Source organism: Ambystoma mexicanum, chromosome 4p, assembly GCF_040938575.1.
Source record: "Ambystoma mexicanum isolate Mex_15411 chromosome 4p, UKY_AmexF1_1, whole genome shotgun sequence".
Lineage (NCBI taxonomy): Eukaryota > Metazoa > Chordata > Amphibia > Caudata > Ambystomatidae > Ambystoma > Ambystoma mexicanum.
Window position 1 is genome coordinate 805,997,394 of NC_090927.1, and position 25,845 is coordinate 806,023,238.

The 25,845-nt window shown below is 43.8% G+C and overlaps 1 protein-coding gene across 4 annotated transcripts in view; it reads left to right on the plus strand.

Annotated features, from left to right (window-relative positions):
* HTR1E (5-hydroxytryptamine receptor 1E) overlaps nucleotides 1-25,845 on the plus strand; it is a 1,306,842-nt gene that overhangs the window by 933,519 nt on the left and 347,478 nt on the right. For 3 of the 4 annotated variants that reach the window (XM_069606356.1, XM_069606357.1, XM_069606358.1), the window contains one exon: nucleotides 3,134-3,191. The exons of the other annotated variant lie outside the window; for it this stretch is intronic. The gene's annotated coding sequence lies outside the window, so the exon portion shown is untranslated. The remainder of the gene's footprint in view (nucleotides 1-3,133; nucleotides 3,192-25,845) is intronic. 4 annotated transcript variants of the gene reach the window in all.

The window sequence follows — 25,845 nt, forward strand, 5'->3', positions numbered from 1 at the left end:
GCCTCGCGTGTACAAATTAGAGTGCACCAGCACTCTAATTTTCCCAGACTTTATCTAAACTCTTTCCTGGACTTTATCTAAACAATCCAATATCAATACTTTAAAAAAAATGGCCTGTCCTCGTCAATAGGATTGTGGGCCTAAATGAGTGGAGGCGAGCCAAAGACTGCTAATGTCAGAAGGCTCCACCCCTCTCTTCCATGTTAAGGGTGCGAGCAAGTAGGCATGTCATTATCGGCTTAGAGTTCAATAGGTAATTGGGAAGGAATGGACTGCACAGAACCTGCACCTGCAGGTGTCCCCTCCTACAGCAATCAGATCCTCCTGGCGAATCAAAGGAACTGTTTGTTGTAACAGGCGCGACTCGCTGGCGCATATCCCCTCACATGTCTTAAGACCTGGTCCCATAGCAACCATAGCATGTGGCCTGCAACCTTTGGCTCTCCAGATGTTTTGGACTATAAATCCCATCAACCCTAGCTGGCATAGCGAACACTGAGTGGATGAGATTTGTAGTTTGTGGAATGAGATTTCTAGTATGTGGAGAGCAGCAGGGCGCCACCCACTGCAATAGCAGCCACATATGGGATATGCTTTCATTGGGTAGGCCAGAATACAGTCAATTGGCCCAGCACATAGTGATCTCATGGGAGAGGCTGTGATGTGTGCACTATCTGGCTGCATTTGTGAGCAGGCTGCACATTTCTCTTTGTTCTGGATTATCGTTTCTCACAGTCTGGAAAACTTTTTTGAAAGTTTGCATTTCTTTTTTCAAATCATATATGCATGTTCAGCTAAAGCATGAAAAAACATGTGTGTTTTGGAAACGTCTACTTTTTCCAACGACATTTTCAGTTCAGTTTCCCACTGACTCTTCACATCTGTTTACTGACAGATTTACTGAAGGGAAGTTGGAGGCTGCCATATTGCAGCCATGCACGATGAATCACATTTGAATGCCAGTCCAAAAATGACAAAAACATGCGCCAAAAAAGAACAAGTATGACATGTCAGTTCCCGGAAGGCGAGCGTGTTTGGGCGCGCAACCAAGCCACGAATGAGAAGTCACCAGATTTCAAAATACTTTCACTCATCAAGACTGAGGGGGCATCTGCTGAGTGGCACGTTATCAATCTGAGCAGTTGCCAGCCTTAAAAAGAAAAGCCTGTCTCATGAATAGGCTGCTTAGTTAAGAAGAGACTTAGCTATTCCCAGCCATTGGTTCGGCTATTTATGCATGCCATCCCTGGCAACCGGGCATGACCCCGGGAAGGGCAGTACCTAGGAAGTTCAGGGGAAATCTTAGCAACGGGGCACTCTTTGACTTGTTGTCTATCCTAGGCAGGGGGCAACTGCCAGGGCACACTAGCCTAATACTAGAGAATATAATAGTTACCTCTGCTTTTCTTTTGCCACAATCGATGAAACCTGTGCATTTAGTGGCAATCCCTACCCATGGGCGCAGGGTCGTTTGGTGGTAGTCATTGCCAACAGAGTAAGTACCTGGACAGGTTCTGGAAATGTGGTACTATCTTCAGCAAAGAGAGACATATCTTTCTACCTGGCAATTGCTGGGAGTGGGCAAGCACTTGGGTACTTTGTGGCAATACCTGGTCAATGGGAGAATAGCTGGCCATGACCATTTCATGGCAATCACACCAATGAGTCGATTACCTGGTCATTTATTGACTATCCCGGGGGTCAGTTGGGCAAACGAATATATTCCTTCTAATGTTTTCTTTTTTCATTTTTTTATTGTTCATGGTTACATAAATGAGCCTTTCAATTAGATACAAAGATAAAAGAAACAAGATTTCAATACTTAAAAAGGAAGTGTTTTCAGAAAAAAGCACATTAAATACATTACATTCATTTCCTTATACATACATCAGTATATTCCAATAAAAATAAAATGGAACCCTAAAAATTGCAACGTAGCAAATTTCTTTCTCGGAATTTTTCTAAACAATCCAAAATCAATACTTTTAAAAAATCTCAATACCGCCGGAGTCATTGCGGTCTGACGCCAACTAGCCAAACATTCTCAAGCTAAACGTTCCTTACACGGCCATCTTGGATCGTGTATAAAATGTCCCAAAATCGAGGTTCTCATTTGCGTAAATGTAGTGCAGGATATGACATAATGCTTTAAAGTTTGCATTTCTTTTTTTGCGTTACATAAAGTACAAAACCCAGACATTTCCTGCATCGTGGAGCGTTTATCCAGAAGCTGATTAGTCTGGAGAAGGTTTAACCGGAACCGTCGAAAATTCTGTCTTCATTGCAGATTTCGAGATTTCTTTAAATAAAATGGTAATGAGCCTATGGGTTTATCATACTTCGACAAATTAGCTAAAGAGAGTATGACCTCATCTTATCAATGGTGGCAATCCAGTCCGCTTGGAAGAATTTCTTCTTAGCCAGGACAGGGTTATTCAATAAAGTTTCCATATTCTTTCTTTCTTTCTTTCTTTCTTTCTTTCTTTCTTTCTTTCTTTCTTTCTTTCTTTCTTTCTTTCTTTCTTTCTTTCTTTCTTTCTTTCTTTCTTTCTTTCTTTCATTCTTTCTTTCTTTCTCGCTCTCTCTCTTTTTCTTTCTCTCTTTCGTTATTTCCCTCTTTCTTCCCTTTATCTCATTTCCCTTGCCTGTTACAAAATACCACTGCACAAAACGAGTGAGTTCAAATGTATATATTATATGGGCCTGTCTATACAAATATGGGTCTTACATTCATGGAGGTGCCAATTTCCCAAATAAGGATTTCCAAGAGTTATCAATATGGATAGAAGGGGTCAGCTGACTTTCTGGGGGTGCACCTGGATCAGAGCTTTATTGAGCATTAGACCGCGTCATTACATCCCTGGTTCATAAGCTCTGATAGGGCAAGGCTCAGTAAGGGCAGCCTCTTTCAACAGGGATAATATCATGGCTTTGGCTCTGTTTAACCCTTTCAGATCTGGTGGCGTGACCCCACATTCTGACTGCAATCCAACACAGGATTCCCAGTCCTGGCATGCAGTACTTTCGCCGTTTATAGCGTCTAATGCATTGATCTGACAGCGCAGCCCAAAAATACGTTGACGCTGTTATTCATGAGAAGTTCACTTGTTAATTGCACTGTGTTCTTTTTCAGATGCTAGGATAATTGTCTACCACAAAATCCACTACAAATGCTGCCATTCATCGTACGAGTAAGTATGCGGTTGAATACAGAGGCGTTTTATCTCTGATAGCAAAGATATTAAAATGCTACTGTCATGTGTACCATTTTAGCTATATGCATATCTTGGCAACTGAGGAGCAAACGAGGAGCCCCCAAGGCTGCTTCCTCCCCTTTTCTTCAGACTCTCCTCATGATCCAGGGCTCCTTCTTGGGGGTGCGCGCATGCATGCAATACTTCCTCTTCCTTAATCATTATATTAAACCTCCCTCTCACGTATTACACCTAGATTCACCAGAAAACGATCAGGGGGCTCCTGCTTCACTGTCACTGCTCCCACATTATGGAACACGCTCCACCCACAGTCAGAAACAAACCATCCCTCCTTGCATTCCGTGCGTAACTATCGCTGTAACCACCGTGAACCTAAACTCTGTACTGTTCTGCAACCATGGCCCTCATTACAACCCCGGCGTTAACCAATGGCGCTATTAGCGCCATGGTTAACGCCGGTAACTTACCGATTCCGCCATGGTGAAATGGGGAATTACCACCCCATTCCATGGTTGGCGGGACGGTAATTCCCCATTTACCACTGGCCCTTCCCCATTCCCATTTTTGCCCCATAGGGCTCAATGGGAAAGGGGAAGGCGGTAATTACGGTACCGCAAATTGCGGGTCCGTAATTACGTTCAAGGTCCCTTTGCGGGTCCCTACCTTAACGGCTGGTCCAGACCAGCCGTTAAGGTCGGGAGCCGCAAAGGGACCTCGTAGTAAGGCGTTAAAGGGTTAACGGCGCCGCAACCTTTTACGGCACCGTTAACCCCTTAGCACCTGGGTCGTAATGACCCCCCATGTATGTAATTTAGCGCTGTGATACCTCTGGGTCCTGGGCACGTATAACAAATGAAATAATTAAAAGAAAAAAAAAATTGCAGTAACTTTTCAGATTGATTTGGTTATTTCGAAAAAGTTAAGAGGCAATGGTTATAATTAGCATTACCCACTACCCCTTCTATAGCAGCCACCTATTCAGAGACAGGACCCCTACGGATAAATTGCTATTTCTCAATTCAGTTAAAAGCTCCTGATTTTCTCATGGGAATGGAGATGGAAAACTCCCATGCACTTAGTGCAGCCGGTAAAGATTCACAGACCGCGCAGGATACGGCTGACTGCCAGGGGTATAGTGAAGAATGAAAGTCGCAATTGTGAGGGGCCGGAGTAAGGAGACGGACACTGGGTTGGTTTCACAAATGCTTTTATTTAAATGATAAAAGGGGAAGGAAAAGAGAAGCCTCACCAGCCCCAACTCTATGAGGGGTTTCGCTGCCTCAGCAAAACAAACCCACGTGACAGTCATCAGGATGTTAAAAATTAATGGCCACGGTTCTGTGCCCAAAAACCTACTCTGACCCTCACACTCCCCTACTATCCAAAACTACTACAGTGGAAAATAATACCGAGTATCGAGGTGCCAATACACCCCTTATATAAGGAAATGACCTCCCTCCTGATAGACGTTCAGAATGTTAACTTATTGCCAACGGGACAATCCTCATCCTTGGTCTTTCCTGCCAAACCTACAATGAAGGTTATGTAATTCAAACGTCCACACTGTTACCTTAATATCCACTGTTGAACGAAAATGTCCAAATAAGACATTGTACTCCCAAAATAATGTACAAAGTGGTTTCTCTTGTTTGTTAACCAGCCACTATTTGGGAAGAGATCTTCTTCCCGGAGTAGTGGGCTTTATAGTGCCTTTGGGGACAATCCTCTTCTCTGGTCTTTCCTTTATTTCTTTCGCTGTGGGAAAAGCTTAATGAAGGTTGTCTCTCCTCTGCTCTTTGATACAGATGTTCGGCTTCTCTGTCAAGCACTGTCAGCTTTACTACCCTTTCGTTTCACTGGTATGAGAAAGAGGCCCTGTTTTAGAGGGGTAGGCCAGGTATTACTTTTGGACTTGGTTCTCCACCTTTTCCCACTAGGTTCCCATGATCAAGTATATCTACTTGCTTGGCTTCTGGCACTGGCTCTTTGACACTGTTGGGACCAGAGGGAAAAATCTGGTGATGGCTGCCCTGGTGACCGTGCAGCGGTCTCCTCATCTGCTGACTTTAGGGAAATCCTGGTGTCTCTGCTGTCAGACTCCTGTGTGGGGGTGCCTGCCACTTTTTTCTGGTCTGCTTCAGGTCGTTGAGGCTGCCAGTTCCTCTGCACCCTACTACCACTAATTCTCCTACAACTAGTGTCTTTCTCCAACTCGCATTTGCTACTCCTCCACCTCCAGCCACAACAACATGGACTCTGTCCATCTTCTCTTTTATTGTTAGTATATTTAACAGACATAGACGAGGGACTAAAGTCCTGTATTTGATATCCAGCTCTTCTTTCCTCTAGACACAGTCTCCTCGTCCGAGTACCTCGGGTCATTGGTTTTACTTTATAGCAATACATATACCCATATGGCATAGCCGATTTAACCTATACAGTGTTGTGGGGACTTGCAGTCGTTTTCTGGGTTTAGGTGTGGGAGCCAAATGTCTTCTTCTAATTTCCAGGACGATGTCACCTGACTCTTCAGACAATGCATATAACGTGGCAGTGCAACTACACGCAAACCAGTTACACTGATGACACCATGCAGGGTAACCTATTTGCCCATTGACAGTTACTACATCTCTAAATCCACAGTAAATCAGCGGCCTAGGCTGGGCCTCCATTATTTCTTTCTCTTTCAAGAAGATCAGTGTTTGTCATCTTATTTCATTAGGCCATAAAACACCACCCCAAGTGTTCAATTCATCGCTATTGTTTCCAGCACGTGTCTTGAGTAACCATCCTCCTGAATCTGGGAATGGAAGAGTTCTTATATTTTGATACTCTCCTTATTGACCTTTTAGAGTAAATCATTGTTCCAAGTTCATCTGCCCAGGTAAAGTATTGCACAATGCTTCACCCTCTTCAATGGAGCAGCACCATGAGAAAGGAGGAGTGACCACTGTTACATTCCTGGGCTCCCCTTTCTCCCGTTTCTTCAGGTTCTAAATCCCTGTAAGAACCTCACTCTTCTATTGCCTCACCACATGTCTTCATTCTTATCTAGGTTCAGTCAAGTCACGTACTTTTAGTGCCGTACTCTAAACCACAGTCTAGGCCCAAGCACAGTGCAGCAGCACAGAGGGGTTCATTTCTGTCCTCTTGGCGATCCATTAGGACTAAACATAAAGCGTAAGAGTACACATTCTCCCTTCTGCCTGGGTTAGAGGCCCTCTCGCAAGGCTTAAAGAGAATGCGACCTCAGCCAGCTGTTGACATTGTTCCCATTTTCATCCTGCGGCTATATCTCACAGATACCTATAACTAATAGGCCACTCTTTTCTGTTCCCTGCAATCACTGTCAAGACATAATTCCTATTTTGGGTGATTCTATGGTCACTTTTTAGGGCCCTTTAAATGTTGTTTTTTTCATTTATTTGTTGGATCGCTGATTTATTTGTGGCGGCAACAGGTTCTTCTCCTGAAGTCCCCATGCTATTGCAACCCTTTTAAATTACTTACTGTATATGGCATAGGATTACCCCTAAGGTGCCTATCCACAGGGCTGCTGCTCAGGCACCCCGTGTTGGCCCTAGAGTGATTATATCACCCTATATTGGTTTTAGGGAATAGGTTGCTGGCAGCTTGCTGTACTTTAGTTTTGGCGTCCCCAGGTGTGCAAATCATTTTACAGCATTGGTAACCAAATGTACCTTTTTGGTAGACATTGACGCAAATCCTGCGCTCAGCCATTTGGCATTGTACTGCTTCTGTTGTTCAGATCAACCCAAAGGAAGGCACACAATGGCCATTTTGACCATGTCTGCTCCTTGTGAGGCCACATGACTGCCTCTGAATGTGTTTAAACTGGTTTAGACAATTGTAGGTGTCCCGAGTGAAAACATATTTTTTTTAAATACAAAAACATACATGTTAAATTTAGAAAGACCACTCTGAGAACAGTCAGAGTGATCTTTCTAAATTGACTGATCATGAACTTTGCCGCACAAAATTGCACACAGGTGCTGACAGGCAGGCACGCCCGGAACATGGAAGTCCCAGCATCCCAGGTAAGTGTTAAACATCTGTGTATTTGATTGTGTGTGAGTGTCTGTCTCTCTCTGTTTCTGGGAAATTATGTTAGCTTGGTAGGGGCGGTGGGTGTATGTGTGTGTTGTGTAAGCGTGTGTGTGTCTGTGGAAGGTAGAGGGTGAATGTTTTTGGTTGGGAATAGATGGGCTAAGTGTAGGCTAAGTGTAGGGAGATAAAGCCCTGATTTAAAGGAATCCTACTGACGCGGGAGATGGTGAGGGTTGAAGGCAGGCAGGGGATCGTGGCTGGAGGGTTCACACTGGCAGGGTGTGGAACCGCCCGAAAAAATGTCATAATCCCACAATTGAAGGGCGTCCAAAATCAGCTGGATGAACTCTGCCTGCAGATTTGCGTGCAGCCTTCAATATGCAGGACTATCACATTGAACCATTGCAGGTCCCTCTCTCTCAATTTCTGTGTGGATGATCTGGGCATAGTGGCATTTCTACTGACGAAACAGTATGGTCGGTCATCAGGACCTTTTTCCCCCGCCCGCTCTAGTGATGGGTGGACTTGCCTTTGGCCAGCCCATTTCGGCAGTGGTACTGATGGCCTTGCTTAGTCCTTGCTTCTTTCTCTTGCTGGAACTGCTGAAGGAGTTTTTCCTGCGATTCCCTCCATGCTTGTAGGTTTTTAACACTTATCTGGCCATACTGGCTGGGTGCAGTGGTTTGGGAAATATCATAGTTGGGTTTTCTCAGTTCCTGGCGGTCCAGTCCATGCTTCCTGAATTCTCCTACTGCCTTCTCTCATGCACCGAGTTCCCACTGTTGACCACCAGGCAGGCTCTGGCGCCTTTGTGATGGAGGTTACTGCCAAGCAGAAGTGGGTTGGGCCACCAGCACCCCATCTGATCTGATCCTTGGGATATGCTAGGGAAGCAGCAGCTATGATCGCCATGCTGGGAGTGATTTATGTTGGACTGCCACCCGTTGTCGTCCACTGAGCATCCAGATCCATCTTCACTGGTTCCTCCATCTCCCCGAGTCTTCCTCAACAGAATATTCATGCCTGGCCTCAAAGGCATTGTCATGGGAAGGCTATTTATTCTTTTCCTTGATCATAGGGGTCATTGTTGGTTCAGGGTTCAAGCCCCTGAGCATCAGATCCTCTAAACAGTGCCTGGGAAAGAAAACTGTACTCACCCGGGTTGTTCCACCGCGCTGAAGCAGTTTTTGCTGAAAATTCCCCTATACGTACATACCTCTGGTTCCTGGGGTGGATAGTTATTCCTGATATGTACTTTCATAGTCCCTCTGGTCTATGGTCGAGATTCTTTGGAGGCAAGTCCTAACCACATTTCCATTTGACTTAATTGGGGGTCCTCCTGCTCTGCAGCATTTTTCTCTGGGGCTTCTGGTTCTTCAACCGACCTCTGGGTAGCTTGATTGGGGTCTCGTCTGATCCTCCCTACGCATGTTTTCCAAAGAATCCACACCTTTGGGGTAAAACACACTTACGTAAATACAAGCGGACGACCCATTGACTTTATCCAGTTGATTCCTATGGAATGTTCTGCTTGTTCTGGAACTCTCTTAAAGTCACTGACAGGGTACGTACCTGCCCCTGGACATTTCCCCATACCCGCAAGACGTTCAGTGAGCTGTAGACCAAGAACTGGAATTTTTGGACTTGCCAGAGTTTTTTAATGTATGTTTTAAATTCATGCTCTTCACTTCTCTCATTGTGAGTGTAGTTTTATGCTGCAGCTAATTTTGGTGATTTTTCCCTGAAGTGTTTTGCGAAGGTAACTGTCTCTTAAATGTCTCATCAATTCTTGGACGTGGTTCTGAAATGTTTCCTGCACTCTATCACTTTGTTTATTTATCATGTGTGTATCTGTATTATTTTTAGTACTGTGCTGGAGAAGGTCACAATTCCTGTGGAGTATGGATGAGGGCCCTAGGGATTTTTAGACTATTTTGCTGGTGGGTTAAAATGGCTGCTTCCCTTTTCTTCCTGTACCCGGCCTATACATTTTAGTTTTTGACAACCTGGCCTAAGACCTACCTTATATTATAGGGGTGGGTTGCATTTTAAGGGCACTGGGCCTCATTATAAGTTAGCCTGTCTGGAAATAAATGTGCCGGTAACAAGTTAGTGACACCCTTTCCGGGCCGGCTCACTTTGAGTCTGCCGGTAGGGGCACTGAACGACCAGCAGGCCTTTGTTATGGTCAACCATGCCATCCTGCTCAACCGTCTCTGTGATAACCTGGGTATCACCGGTCAGGCCCTGGTGTGGCTGACTTCTTTCCTCTCTGACTGACCCTCCCAGGTCCAACTTGGGTCCTTCCTTTCCTCTTTCTTTATCTCTACCTGTGGTGTCCCCCAGGGGTCTAACCTCTCTCCCTGGCTGTTCAGCAAATACCTGGCACTTCTTGCCGAATGCATTGCAGCTCTCTTCCCCAACTTTCAGTGCTATGCGGATGACACTCAGCTCATTTTCAGGCTACCTTAGGCCACCTCTTCTCCCAGGAGTGGTGTGCCGCAATGATCTCTGCCTTAATGCCAGTAAGACTGAGATTCTCCTCATCGGCACACCCGCTCCCTCTTTTCCTGTCACTCTCTGGGCAGCCTCTCTTGGCCCTCCTCCTGCCCCCACCTGTGAGGCTAAAAACCTCAGGGTCATCTTCGACTCCACACTTTCCTTCTCTCCTCACATCCATGTTGTCTCTAAGAAGTCACACTACCAACTGCACCTCCTCAGAGGTATTCTTCCTTTCCTTTCCTTCCCCCAGAAGCTCACTGTCTCCACAGCTCTGGTTCTCTCTAGGCTGGAATATTGCAACAGCCGCCTTCTAAATCTGCCTGCCTCTACTCTCTGCCCTCTGCAACTCATCCAGAACAGGACTGCAAGATTTGTCCTTGGCCTCAAGCCAAGGGATCATATCTCTCTAGGACTGAAATCTCTGCACTGGCTCCCAGTGGCTGCAAGGATTAAGTTCAAAACCCTCTGCATTGTCCACAAGGCCTTCTGCGGTCTGGGGCCTCAATACCTTCAACTATCTCTTCCTAAATATCTTCCTTCTCGAGCACTTTGCTCATCCACCTCCAACTCCCTCAGGGTCAGTCGCTTCTCCAAGCAACGAGTTGGTGGTAGATCTTTCTTCGGCTGGGGCCTCCCTCTTGAACAGCCTCCCTGAAACTTGAGGAGAACCATCTCCTTTTCCGCAAGCACCTCAAAACCTTCCTCTTTGCTTCTGCTTGCTCTCCTCCTCTCCCCTGTTGTATTTCTGGATGAAACTGTTACTGGTTACCTGGCCACCTCCTGATCTCGGGCCCAGGTCCCCTACCCATCCAGTTACACACCTGAACTGCCTCCCGGGCTACCCCCGCACTTGGGTACTGTTTTTGTACCCCTACAGTCTCTCAACAGCACTTGACAACTGCTGTCTGCACTTACCGTTGCACTTGCCACCAGCTTGCCCTACTTCTCTTATTGTTTTTATTTATTTATTCTATTATCCCATGTACTGCACCGTCCCCACCCCGCTCCCATTTTGCACTTCCCTCTTCCCCCTTGCCCTGCACTTGCGTGATCTGAATGACACTTGGCCTAGTAGGATTGCTGTCTCTGTCTTCCCTCTGTTTCCCCTCCCTTGCTGCGGTGCGCCTTGAAACACTTGCGTATAGACGCGTTATAAATCCCATATCATATAATCCTGCTGCGGGTTCAGGCCCCGACTGGCAGGTTTTTCACCGAAGCACCAACACTGTAATGGTGCTTTAGGGTTCCCATCCCCATAATGTCCTATGGGACTCCATGGGAATGAGAACTTACCGTACTGCCGCCTGTCATATCCCGGTAACACTGGGATGTCAGGTGGTGGTAACAGTAATACGAGGTTGCCAGCAACCCACCTGAAACACTGGCGGGTTTCCGGCAACCTTGTCATGAGGCCCACTGTGTCTAATTGTGCAGGGCCATGTGGGATTGTACCTTCCCTGTTTCTCCCCACCCCCTGTTAATGTATGTTAGGTGCCTACCGCAGATAGTGGGCCCACATACAAGTAGTGGGGTGTGGAGAGTCTTTAGACATTAACTGTATTTTAATTGTACTATGTTTTAGCACTGTGTGTTATGTGCTAAGTACTTATTTGACCTGACACATATGTGTAGCATAATTAAAGTATACATTTTTCAGTGTTTTCTAGAGAGACGTGTGTGGACCTTTTTGTCAGCCTGCCCACCCCTACCTGAGAGTTATTTTTTTTTCTTTATTTAATTGTTTTTTTATAACGTGCCCAATACCATGCTTAAGTTTGGTTTCTAAGTGCGGATCCCGGATTTGAACCTCTGTTGCTCTGTGTGGTCTTGCTTCCAAGACCAGTGCGTTGCTCCTGTGCTATCCTCCGTCACTTTGCCCATGTTCCTTAGTTTTAGGTGAGGTTTGGCGTCCCTTTCGGGCCAGGTGTGTTAGCCCCCCCCCCATTAATGTCAGTGTTTGTAGGTACCTCAACAGTGGTTTTGAGACATCAGATGTATATGGCAGTTATCTAAACATGTTTCCCCACTGCCTTATGTGATTAGCGTTGTATGTATTTGATACACTTACTGATCCTGACTGTGAACTATGCTGGCTTATCCATCATGGTAAGCACGCAAACCTTAACTGTGTTCTGGCAACATGATGTGGCATGACTCATAACAAGAAACAGGCAAGTCAGCAACATTTCTCCCATCCAAAAGGAGCTGAACTGTCTTCCCATCCAGCCATAATTATTTCAGGACTGCTTGCATCACCTATAAGGTCAGCACTGATCACACACCCGCATACCTAGCTGCACCACTCAGTATGTCGGGTGACTTATGCTTCTCCTGGAGCCTGGCCACTGCTCAGCTCGAGACGAAACTGGCACACATGAAGAAAAAATTAGAAACAGGCCTTCTTTTGCTACGCCCCTGCTTAATGGAACACTGTCATGGTGGCAATCTGAGCCAACGCTCTATTGGTTCAGAAAAGAACTCAAGACATTACTCTTCTGTCAATACTTAGGTGCCACCAAGTCTCCTGGCGTTCCCACACCCCAAGCCAAACTCATTGCCGGAGCATCCTGTGGCACATATTGCAACCTCCCCCACTTTCCCTCATGCATTGCCCACAGTGACATGTAAAGTGCTCCATTGCTTCCCAGCTAGATCCGCGCTATGTAAAACCCCAAACACAAAAATACACATAGAAGCAGTAAGGAAGGACCAGTCATCAAGATGAAACACTAAATTCGAATTACAGCCAAGTAGACAGAGCAAACAGGCCATACATTTAAATTAACCCAATAAGTTATTCCACACTGTTTTGAAGTTCAGACACATTTTTGATGGACTGTTGCATCGGTTTTGCATATATAGTGCTCAAATATGGTGTTTTACTGTTCTTTTGAAATTGCGTCTTTAACTTTTTCGTCCAGAATGGCCACCATTTTACGCAAACACCTTGTGTTAAATCTTGTGTTCCAACAAAACTGCCTGGGTACATTGTTCGGATATCCCATAAGGTGCTGGGTAATAGGGGACGCAGTGCAGCTGAGTGAAAGAAACACACAGGTGCATTTTAGGAACATTTTGGAGAAACGGGTACCATAAAAGCATTTTTGCGTCTTCTTTCACTTTCTCCCTTTATATTCATCGTGATTTTATGCTTATTGTTTGTATCCACAATTTAACTAACAATGGAATCAAGTTACTGTTTGTAGCCACAATTTAACTAACAACGGAACGGAAACCGAATCCGGAATAGGTGCTTGAGTAGCATGAAACACGTACAGCGGTTCTCTTCTTTGAATGGCATTTTAAATATTGCTTTTGTGAAGTCTGTCTTCATCATATGAATCTATCTTTTGATTCAATTATCTTTACTAGGACACTATGTGTACCTGTGTTTTGGTTTTGGAGCTTCATAGTGACATAAGCCACCAAATATCGCCAAAACAATTGCTACAAGAAGAAAGGGATGCCAAGAAGCAGTCTTTGTGGTTGGCATGTTGTACTAAGCGGATGTAATCCACTAGTGGCTTGTTTATTGTATTTTCTCCCAATCAGGAGTACTGTCACATGTGACGTGTCTGTGTGACTTTCAGAGTTGGAGCTGCGGAGTGATCTCTTTGCGAGGCAGAGACTTAGGGAGCCAGGCAGTAAAGTAGTCCTCCCAGCCCCTTCATTCTCCAGTTTCTTTCCATAGCCGCCATTGTAGCCTGTGAGGCTTTTTTACGAGAATAAAATGAGGGCATTTTATTTTTTCAAACGCGTTTTCAATTCTCATTGACAGTAAACCAGCTAAACCCCCATGTCCCCTTGTCCAGTGCACTAGCGTAATTGTTGTGGTCACAATCTGCCAGGTATTTGAGCCATTCTGTAGCCACACTAGCCATAAAAGCTTTGCCTTTCAGTTTGGCTTGCAAGTTACAAGAAGGAAGGGAACAGCCTGTCACGTGAGCCCACGACAGAGAAGAAACTTGTAATATGCGGCATCATAGCAAGCTAAATGAAAATGAAGTCATTCAATGCAACTCTACCTGCGTAGCAGCACCTTGTGTTGCAAAATGTGCAACTCAGCAAACAATCACGGATTTGTTCAAAATGCCTAGTAAGGGCCCGAACAACAGTCTTGTTTTTCCTGTTTGACCACTGGAGAAGTCCCACAACGAAATAACAGTTAACGAGAAGCCTGTCCTTGCTTCACTGTCTATGCCAAGACAACAGCAAAGTGAAATATCTGATATTCCCCCAAAGGCTAACCAGACCTCTCAGTTTTCAGAGAGAACATCCACAATGAGAGGTTCAACTCGCTTTCAAGACATCTTGCTCGGAAGCACGAGGAAAAGGGAGCACATTGAAGCCGTAAAATGTGAGGTGCTCTCTCAATCTCTAGGTCAGAAGCGAATTCAAGTATTTTGGAGGTGAGCCATTTAGTTCTGCTTGTGGCTCCTCTATGCAACCAGCCAACTGCACAGCCAAACCAGGTGCAGGAAGATGTCGATATATCAATGGGTCACTAGAGTATTGCCAAAACGCCTACTGTAAATGGAGAACAGCAGAACTTTAGTCCTATGAATCCATACAATAAGGAACCAGAGATCCTGCCCTGCCGATTGGTCGTTAACAGAGAACAAGCTCAGTAACACAAACAAATAATTTCTCCCTCGTATGGGGTTGTGCGGTTTCCTCCCACATATTCAGACCTAGTGGCCCTGGTTGCAGAGCAAAGGGGTGACTTTGGGAGGCTTAGAGGGGAATTAGCACCCTGGCAAATTAATGTAAAGCCTAAGGTGGAACTCCAAGTAATTTGCTCTTCTCAGACAAGTTGGACTCTACGTCAAGATTAAGATAACCAAAAAACGTCATTGAATCTCTGTTTAATCAGCATGGTGAGTGAGCTGGCAAATGATAACATTGGGATAAATTCTGAGATCTCAAGGGAGGGCTATTGCACCAGCACAATCTCTAGGCCCTTATATGAAGCTGCCACACCTAAGCATCCATCTTCCCAAAAATCATACCGGGAAAAGGACTCTCTGTAATCATCTGGAAGATGTGGCAAAGTGAATCAGAGAGCTTCAGATGATTCAGTTAATGCCTTAAATCCAGATAGTAGCTCAGCCCAAAGTGTAGAAATGATCATGAAATGGAAGGGGGACATGCCAGAAATTAGGGATGAGGAAACATTGGCTCAGATTAAAAACAAAAGAAACATTGTTATCAGAAATGTTCCCAGAGTAAGAAAGCATGAACCATGAGAAGCCCTTCGTAACAATGTTTTGGCCTGGCTGAGTCAAAAAAAACAACCCTGGAGCTATACGTCTTTGATATTTAAAAAAGGTCTCAAGAGTCCATATCCCTGAATGGAGTCCTTCACCAGACTGCATCATTGTAGGATGTGGGCAGAGCAATGTGCCGCACTGTCTACAGAGGAACAACGAACTGAGGGAAAAAAATAGTTTCTTAAGATTATTGTGGATATCACCATCTACAAAACAGGAAAGACGTTTTTTCAAATATTATTGATCCATTGATTTTTGACTTTTAGTCATTTTTTTGGCTCCTCTTTGAACTTATACTTCACATGTTTTTTTTTGAAATGTGATGAATATTCTCATATATTGTGCCCGCATGTATCTTGTATGGCACCAATGGCCTCTGGCTGAAGTGTGTTAAAAATAAATTCAAATTCACTGGCTAAGAGAGGAGTCTCTATTAAATATCAGACTTTGAGAATATCGAGTCATCTTCCTGTAAGTCAACGTAATAGTGGTTTAATCTATGTGCAGCCACACTGTGGGCAAAAGGATAACTGAGATGCTCCATCTATAAAAAGATCTTGCAGTGACCAACGCACATTTAATAGAAGTGCAGGGAATGATGGGTGTGACATATTGTGTCGTATTTTGAACTGGTTTACAATTTTAGTGGAATGTTGTTGAAGAAGTATTAATTGCTTTCTATGGACCCATACTCAAGCTGTTTGGATGCGTATCGGACTAGCTAGAAGACCCACATTGTAAGTGAGACTAACGCTCCCCAACTATGAATACATCAATTGAATGTAAAAACTGCTTAACATGATATTATGCAGGGGTCTGCAACTGTTGGCTCTCCAGATGTTTTACACTACAACTGCCATCAGCCCTAGCCGGCATAGCCAGCATAGTCAATTATGAGGGATCAAGGGAGTTGTAGTTCAAAACATCTGAAGATCCAAAGGTTGCAGACCCATGATATAATGGAACATTGCTTACCCCAATACACAGATCCAGTTTAACTCATTTGCAGTAATAGTTCTACAGTAGAACTTGATGATGCCCCCTTCAGAAATAACAGATGACCCCACACAAATGATTTCTGCATGACCAAATCACAGGGGCAGGAATTCTGGAAGCATGCAAAAGAGCTTCCTCACTGACATCATCTCTGATGCCAAGCAAGTTATCTCACCATCCTCTAATATCCACTAGAAACACTTGTGTGCAAGCGTGATACAAATAAAATATCAATACCTACATAAACGCTCAGATAGAAGCAGCAATAGTCATGGATTTATAATCCCTCCCAAGAAGGTTAGAGCCATTCTCAGAGATTCAGAGAACAGGTGTTCTCCTTATTAAACGGAACAATCTTCTAGGAAAATTGGTAAACTGTGGAGAAACTGGGCTGCGGACAAGCAAGGCTATGGAAGAAGAGGACGGTGTACAAGGATCTGATTTAGCATCGCTCTTTGGGAAAAGTGATGCCAAAGGTGAGATGGTGACAAATGTTTGCCGTGAAGAAGGACTTGTTTCTGCGTCTTACACCCTGAGTTCAGGCAAGAAGGACACCCCAATGCTCAATTCAGGAAATAAAACAAACCTCACTTTTAGACTGTATCTTTCTGTCACCACACCAGTGGCAAATGTACGATGTGAGGGACCACAATCCACTCAAGGTCTTCACTCATACTGGATTACACCTCACCAGTCCACAGAGGTGTTTACCTGTAACAGAATTTGATGGAACGGTAACATACAGTGAGACTCACATCTCGTCACACGCTACTATTGGATTCTAGACAAGAATGAGCCAATCCTATAGCCTCACTTCTTGTCCCAGATAAACAAGATCCATGAAGCAATGATGATCTCCTTTCACCTGTAGTTGATGATGGAAGAAACAGCCTTTTGCAGAGACACTAGAAACGAAAATGGAGAGGAGTTCAACTAGCATGACAAACAATGTGGAGAGATTAAGATCACCATGAGGTCTGGTGTATGCCTTTAAAACAAAAGACAACTGAGAAATATCTGATTGTGGCAAATGGTAATGATTTCTGGCAAATGAGTGGAAGGCATTCAAGAGACTTGACAACAATAAGAATTGCTAACTGCTCTGGCAAATGGTGGCTAAAAGCTCAGAAAACTGAAGAAGCAACCTAGAGACACAGGTCCTCAGATATCAATGGACAGAAAACACTCTGAAGAATCTATCTAATAGAACTTCCCTGAGAAACACCTCTGAAATATTTGATACACAAGGGTGAGGTACCCCGCCACCTGGCAGACTACTGGGGAAATCAGGGCTGCCATTATGAACCTGAGATGTGGCAAAGCCCCGGGGTTTGAACGTACTCCCTTCTGAGCTATTCAAGCCAATTCCAGATTGGTGGGCTCCCTTGTGGCAGACTGCTTCTGAAAAGCAAGCAGCTGTTGCCCCATATACTCCATAAATTCCATACCTAAAAAAACGAACAGACCTCTGCTGACATTAAGCCGTTGCTTACAGAAGAGGCAACCCTACCCCAGGTTAAATTCAAGCAGAACCAAGAAGGAAGGAGTCCTTGGCAAACACTTAATCTCACAGGACGATTAGCCTTCTTTCCTAAGACTGTAAAATCATCACACAGCCCTTCTCCAAGTCATTCATGTAACCATAGAGAAGAGTCTATCGAAAGTATGATTCAAGCAGGCTTCAGAGTGGGCCTTTAACAGTTAACTAGATCGTTGTGCTCTCCCAACCGTTCTACAAAATTATTCACGAATTAAGCTAAAAAATGTTGGTATTTTTCATCTAAAATAAACCTCTCAACGTGGTACACTTTGGAGTAACATGTCTTCAATCTATACAAAACGGGCACGTCTGCATACATTAACAAACTTCCTCCAAAGCATTGCGTTATTGGTACACTTTCCGCCAAGAGTTCAGCTGACACCAAATCTCCCACAAAGTGAGCAGAAAGGTGTGTCTGCTGACACCAAGCCCGCCCATTGTTCCAGGTCTCAATCCTTGAGCAATTCAAGAGTTGGCTCTTTATCATGAATGTGATACGGGCATGCCTGATGTGTCCCACTTGATGTCTGATACTGGCCATGTGTTGCTGTGAATGGGTTCTGGTTCTTGGCTGTGATACGTGGCTGGCACTAATATTTAGTGATATGGTTAGTGCACTTCTACGGTTAGTCTGTATTCTAGAATGTTGAGTGGCGGGCTCTGTTTATGGTTGAGTTATGTTTGTTGGGATTTAGACTTTTAGGGCTTCTTTCTTAACGCCTTTGGTATTTGTTTACTGGCTCTAGATTGTTTAAAGGCACAGATAATGACTGCTTCTACTAGATGTATTTATCCTATTCTACATATATAATGATCTAAACATTTCTAAGGGTATCTCTGCATTAGGGACTGAGCATGTTCACACACCTGCCAAACTCAACCGTCCCCATCCATGTTGATGGAGATTACATACAGAAGCGAGAAGCAAGGCAGCATGCGAACTTCAGTGCAGTGATAGTTGTTGTGGGTATTTTACCCTCACATTCAAATGCTAAATGTGTCTCAATGAGTATATGTATTTCCTGGTTACTTACATTTAAATATTAGGGTGGGTGTTGTGAAAAATGGAATGAGAACCAAGATCACTGTGCATTATGCGCTAAGGTTTGAAGCTACAACCTTTTCACCACAGATAGTTGTCATATATAAAGATACGTGGTCATTTTATTGTTCCCAAAATGCTCTTTGATTTTATGAAAAGCAGCCATGCACCCTCACTGGTGCTATTTTGCCACTTTCTTGTACTCATTGGGTATTTTGAAAAACTTAAATAGAAGTGTAGCAGACTGTCTGTCTTGAAACGATAACATTCAGCGAGAGAGAGAGAGAGAGAGAGAGAGAGCGAGAGAGAGAGAGAGAGAGCGAGAGAGACCTCTCCCGTTCCATGTTGCATCCCTTAAGAATTTGGAGGTTGTTATTTCCTCCTCTCTTGCGATGGATGCCCAGGTTGCGGCAGTGTGTAAGAGTGGTCATTTTAAGCTGCGTATACTCCGGAAGGTTCTTCCTTTTGTGCCGGGAAAAATAACATGTTGCGGTGGTAGCAGCACTCTTTTTGAGTGGTCTAGTCTACTGAAACTCACTGTATCTTGTCCACCCCCGCTATGTGATTCATCGGTTACAGTTACTGCAGAACGCCGCTGTAAGAGCTACTCTCCAGCCCCCTATTGGAGCTCACATTACCCATCTGCTGAGGCAGCTCCACTGGCTTCCGGTGGACAAGAGGATATTGTTCAAATCCTTGTGTATGGTACATCGGGCCTTCAACGGCCTTGGGCCAGAATATATTCAAGAAAAGTTTCCCCAGTTCTCCGCTCTCACTCTGCTTTCTTGGTGATATTCCCCCGGTTTAGACTGACTCGTACTGGCGGCCAGGCCTTATCTGTGGCTGCTGCCAAGGCCTGAAATGCTATTCCCCTGCCATTGCAGAAGACAGCTGATCACCTTACCTTTCGGCGTATGCTCAAAACATCTGTGTGTTAATTTGTTATAGGGTAGCTCCGTACTTATCCTGGCGCCAGGGTGCCTTCAGGTGGTTGTGCGCTCTATAAATGCATCTAACATAACATAACATAACATAACAGAGAGAAGGAGAGGGAAACGGAGGCAGAGAGAGGGAGATATTATTTGTGGAGTTAAACATTCAAAGTTGAAGTGGTATTTACACAAAAAAGCCATGAAATTATGCCAGTGTTGGATGATACACCACCTTAACTCTGAGCTGCTGTTGTGATACCATCACTTATGACATCACTTATGTCATCCCTTATGAGATCATCAAAGGGATCACTTGTAGCACACATTACAGCTGGAAGTGTGAGATGTATGTTCAAATATAAACAGGCATCTGGCGCTATCCTGCCCAAAACAAGTGGAAAGAAAGCAATGGCTGGGAGATTATGTCTCTCTTTTTACCTCAAGCACGGAAGAGGAATATTGGGAGAGATTGATAACAGTGGAGAAGCTTGGCAAAACGCTTGATTTACTCAAGTTCATTGAACATTTTCTGGTACTTATCACCCCAGATACAGTTCAAAGAACCTCGGGTGGAAAAGAGGCCCTAACTGACCTGAACAATCAGGTCTATCCAGTAGGGACCGACCCCCCACGCCTCCCTGTGGTCAATCTCTAATTTTTAACTGGACAGAACGGATGGCTTTTCTTTCTTTCTTCCTTTTTTTTAAGGGAATTGACTGAACATGGATGCATATGATATTGTCAAAGTGGTTTCAAATCATGTTATGTTAAATGTTAAAAAAAAAAAACACTGGTACAAATGACAACATGAAGTAGAAATGGACTCAACTGTTTTGTCTAAATTGCATATGTGCCTTCTCAAACTTCAAAGAAATGTCACTTCTCAGCCATCAGATTCTAATAGTCTTGGGCCAGATAATAATAGCTGAATAGCTCCTAACCTAAGAAGGTCTGGTGCATTTATTTTATTTTAAGCTTTCTGTCCTTGAATGTATACCTTTTGCATGAAAGCCGCTTCTATTACGCTGCAAACTCAAACAGTTTGAAAAGCAGTAACTTTGGCCTGATAATATGTCTAAAAGTAGTATTTTTGGAAACAGTCAAATGGCAAAATGTCACCGGCTTACTCTTTCAAAGCATTGTGATGACATGAAAAGAAGATGTGCGTAAAGTATATATGACTTTGCAGCAGTCCAGAGATGGATAGTAACATACGAGAAAGGAAACAGTTCACCAAATGCATTTGTATTTATAACACAACTAATTGTCTGTTCACCGAGACTGTAGGCCTGAAACAGGCAAATTGGTAATGGTTTCATAAAATGACCAATGAAGATCAAATCCTGAAGAATTATAGATACCATATTTGGGGGTACAGTAGGTTACTATGACAGAGGAAAATTATACATGCATGTGCTAAAACCTGTAATGTTTCTACTAGCTTGAGCTTTTCTGGGCATTGAGGTACATTTGAAAGGCTTTCTTTATTTTTAGAAGGAGGAAAATTACTTTACAGAATACCATAACGTATGCATGACATACTGAAAGGGTATATTTCTCCTTTGTTAGCATATATTAAATGTCTACCTATATAGACAGTTTCTCAAATGTCTTGAAATAAAGCACACGCATTTTTCATTCCAACATGTATGTTCAAGTGATGTCATGTGATGAATACAAATTGTAAAGGAACTCTCACAAAAGAAGATATTAATGTTATCAAAAACACACTGTCAGATAATCTAACTCAAGACCAGATCCAGAAAATACTAGAGGATACCAACTTCAAATTGGATAGTTACAAAAAAGAACATGAATCTAAGAAAATTTGGAACTTTAGAAGAGATACGATAGACTATAAATTAGATATTGTTTACAGCTGGCAAGAATATTCTAAGCAATCATCAGTTTCACTCAGCCTCAACCAGTACCAAAGCGGAGAGGAAGTATATCAGAAACGGTGTCCTCTGACGTATCGAGTGGTGAATCGGGAGGCAGGCCGAGTGGGGGGATTGAACCAAGTACAAGTATACAAACATTAGAGAGTGGGGAACACATGTGTTGGACAGACAAGTGACTTTTTTAGAGAGAATCCGACCACGAGAGGGAACAAAAAAAATCCTCAGAGAAAAACAACACAGTACAAGAAGAGTTAGTCATAAACATTTCCAGTCACCTATTGACGAGGTTCCAGAAAAGTGTCCTTCAAAAAGAGTTATCATTTGTACCCCAACATACGAGTAGCTTTCTAGAATAGAAAATAGACTTTTTCAAACTCATGAGGAAGTTAAAATTGAATGGGGGTCATTACGACCCTGGTGCTAAGGCTGCAGCACTGTTAACCCCTTAGCGCCTTACTATGAGGTCCCTTTGTGGGACCCGACCTGGACGGCTGGTCTGGACCAGCTGTTAAAGTAGGGACCCGCAAAGGGACCTTGATGGCAATTACGGTACCGCAATTTGCAGTACCGTAATTGCCGCCTTCCCCATTCCCATTGAGCCCTATGGGGCAAAAATGGGAATGGGGAAGGGTCATGGAGAAAGGAGGAATTACCGCCCCACCAACCTTGGAATGGGTTGGTAATTCTCCCTTTCTGCATGGCGGACTCCGGCATGGACCATGGTGCTAGTAGCACCATGGTTTAGCGCCAGGGTGCTAATGAGGGCCAATGTCTTTTTTGGAACGATTTAGGAACAGGAAGAACAAGACTTCCTGGAATTTCTTGAAATTAAAACTAAAAGTTCCTTCTTCCCTCCGGTACACAATCCTATAATCACTAGCTTTGAAAAAAAAGTTTTGGATGACTTCAGAAAATTGACATTTAAACAGAACAAATGTGTAAACTTTACGAATCGAGAAAGGTAAGCATTGAAAGGTCTGCTAGACAACCGGGAAATCATATTTAAACCTGCAGATAAAGGGGGTTCCTTGGTACTGATGGATAAAGTAGACTATCTGAAAGAGATTAACAGACAACTTAACAACAGTGAAACATACAGAGAGATCCATTTTGACCCAACGGAAAAAGTAAGATCCTTGATAAAGGATGTGGTAGAGGAGGCAGAACATAGAAGCATGATAACAGAGCATACAAGAGCATTCTTACTTGTAGAACACCCAATTATGCCAGTTCTATATATTTTGCCCAAAATACACAAGAGACTGAAAGATCCTACGGGGAGACTGATCATTGCAGCTATGGGGAGCCTTTTGGAATCCCTAGCTCAATACATTGATAAGGCAACTCAGCCGCTAATACAAGAGAGTGCTACCTGCTTGCGGGACACTCATAATTGCTTATCAAAACTGGAAGAAACTGAATTTGAACAATGACACTACGGATAGGAACAGTTTATTGCATGCTACAAGTTTTCATCCACAAAGGACACTGGATAGTGTTTCTTTGAGTCAATTTAAGAGGTATCAGAGGAATCTCTCATCACAAACAGAGAATAAAGCACAGGCAGACATTTTAAAGCACAAATATATATACAAAGAAAGTATGACCCAAAACTGATTGATGATGTAGCAAGGAAAGTTGAACAAATCTCAAGGGGAGAGTTGTTATAATCCGAATCTGTGAAGGCAAACGCCTCAATGGTTTATGTAACAATATATTCAGCACAGAGTCGGAAGGTTAAACAAATCATACAAATAAATTGGTAGATCTTGATATTGGACCCGACTTTGGAGGAACTTTTCCCTGCTCCACTGATCTTTGCCTATAAGAAAAGTTCATCACTGAGGAATTTACTATTTCAGTCACCTGTGGCAGTGCACTTTCTAGAGGCAAAATATACGACTGCACAACAAAAATGAATAATTCTGGAAAAGGTGGCAATCCCAAAGAGAGCAGGAAATATGCAGAGATTGCTCTTACAAAAAGAAATGCAATTGATTCAAAGATTGGAATCTTCAGTTCCAAAAGGGATGAATCATGAATGAGACCTCTCATGTTTTCTGTAACTGTGTTCCTTGTAATTTTGATTTATGGACTCTTTGTGAAAAGATACAGTTTTAAGATCTGCTTTGAGGGTATCCTACCGTGGAGGGGTTCTAGATGGAAATTAGAGGTCCGTGACAGACATATTTCTTAAGCTAGATTGTGAACAGATTTGTATTCTGAAAGCAACACGGTTAATTAAAAACATGAAAATGTGATGAAACAATGATGTAATTATATTTAGAGGAACAGCATGGCATGATAAAGCGCTATTTAGCATAGTTCAGAGATCACAACAGTAGTTTACAATCACCACTTAGCACTGTGGTTTATTGGAGTCCTTAGCTGAGGGCAGTAACCATGGCAACAATGGCATCTTTTATGCAGACACAGGGCATCCGACCATGCATGGAACAGCTTGAATGTCAGTCACAGGTGAGCATGCCTCACAAGTACAACTGTGTTACTCTGGGGATCGATTGATAGTTTTCGCATAATGGGAACCGCTCTAACGGCTACGTCTGTTGCAGTCCCTAATCACGTGGACAGGAGGAGATTAAGATTGAGAAAAGCTGCCCGTTTGACGTTGCTGTCGAGTAAAATGGGGCTAAAACTGCCCAATAGAATCTTAGCATTCTGTTAGGATATGACACAGAATCTTTCCAATGTTTATCTATTTTGTTCGTAGGCACAAAGGAAACGGAATGAAATGAACCTTAAATAGAGGTCATTGCAGTTGCACATTAATGGGAATTTAAAGGGGAACTGCAAATTAATTTGAAAAGACAGTGAATTGAACATTGTGTTATGATTATTTTGTCCTACAGGACAGTGTGAGATTGTAACCTAGCAACATAACTTTGAAGCAAGAAAAGAATTAGCCTCTGAAGAAGGATACTTGGATATGATATCCGAAACCCATCAGGCATTGCGAAATGAAAAAAAGATACATGATGAAATGTATATATTTAGAATTTTCTTTGCTTTGAGGAACTTAAAATTGAACTTAGGTTTGTAAATTGTTGTGTGTGAATAATTGCATGGGAACATTTATTCGTAAGTAATAAAATTCAAAAATCTAACTTGCAAAATATTTTTGGGCGTACTTATGTAATTTATAGAACTTTGAAAGATGATTTAAAGATATTGGCCCTCATTACGACCCTGGCGGAAATGGAAAAATGATGGCGGAAATGCAATACCGCCATCGAACACCGCTCGTTGCGATTATGACCCGTCACCGTAAAGTACGATGCCATTAGCGACACCGCAGTGAACGGCAACGCTAACTGCACCAAGTACGCGCACGCGCGCCTTGCAAAACCGGAATCACCGCCATGGCGCAACGGTACGCGAATTCTGACCCTAGCGGACATGTACTGAACGCCATCAAGCACGTCGTAAAGTACCATTCCGCCATGGCGAGAAATACGGCATCGTGAACCAACCGTAAATGGCCCACTGAGTGCCTGAACTCCACTCCCTGGCCACATTGCACAACACCTGGCAGGCGCAATGTACTCACACTATGCAACCAGTGAAATCTACAATTCACCCATGCATGCCAACGTAGAAATGCATGCAGGGGCTCAAAGCGCCCCGTGAGTGGGCATCCATGTACGGCATGCCACCATAGCCGTACTGATGCAGCACAGGCATGTGAAGGTACAATACATCAAAATGAAAATCAAGAACACATGACACAAAACAACAGTAGTCCCCCATCGCTTGCCACCAGCGCAAGGCAACATCCAAAACAGCATCCTGAGGGGGATTGCACCAGCCCTGTACTCTTGCCAGTAAACAAACCAACCATCAGCAGAAGCATGTACCACACAAGTTGGCAGAGTGACTGAGCAGCCAGGCTCATCCCAAGAGGGGCCGATGGGAGCTGCAGGGCACAGATGGCATGAATACAGAAGCTATTCCAATGGACATGACCCCAGTCCCCCTCCAACAAACGCACGCAAACACAGGCACCTGTGACCAGCCACATTCTGAACATCCCATCATTCCACCAATCGACCTGGCTGACAGGCACCAGTCGGCCAAAAGCCAATCCCCCGCCCCTGAACAGCACATCATGTAAACAGTCACAATGGCAGCCCCTATCCGTGACCATACTGTGCTACGTAGGCAAACGCGGCCAGTACTGTACCACACAACTCAACTCAGAAGGCGGAACACAATGCAGATCATCTCGCAATACATACCGCCACAAATCGAAAATCGCCACAACACCTGCAAAGAATAACGCAACACGCCAAATATCGGAATACAATTTAAATGCACATCCAAATGACAAAGGCCTCACAGCAATTTGCAAAATAACACCA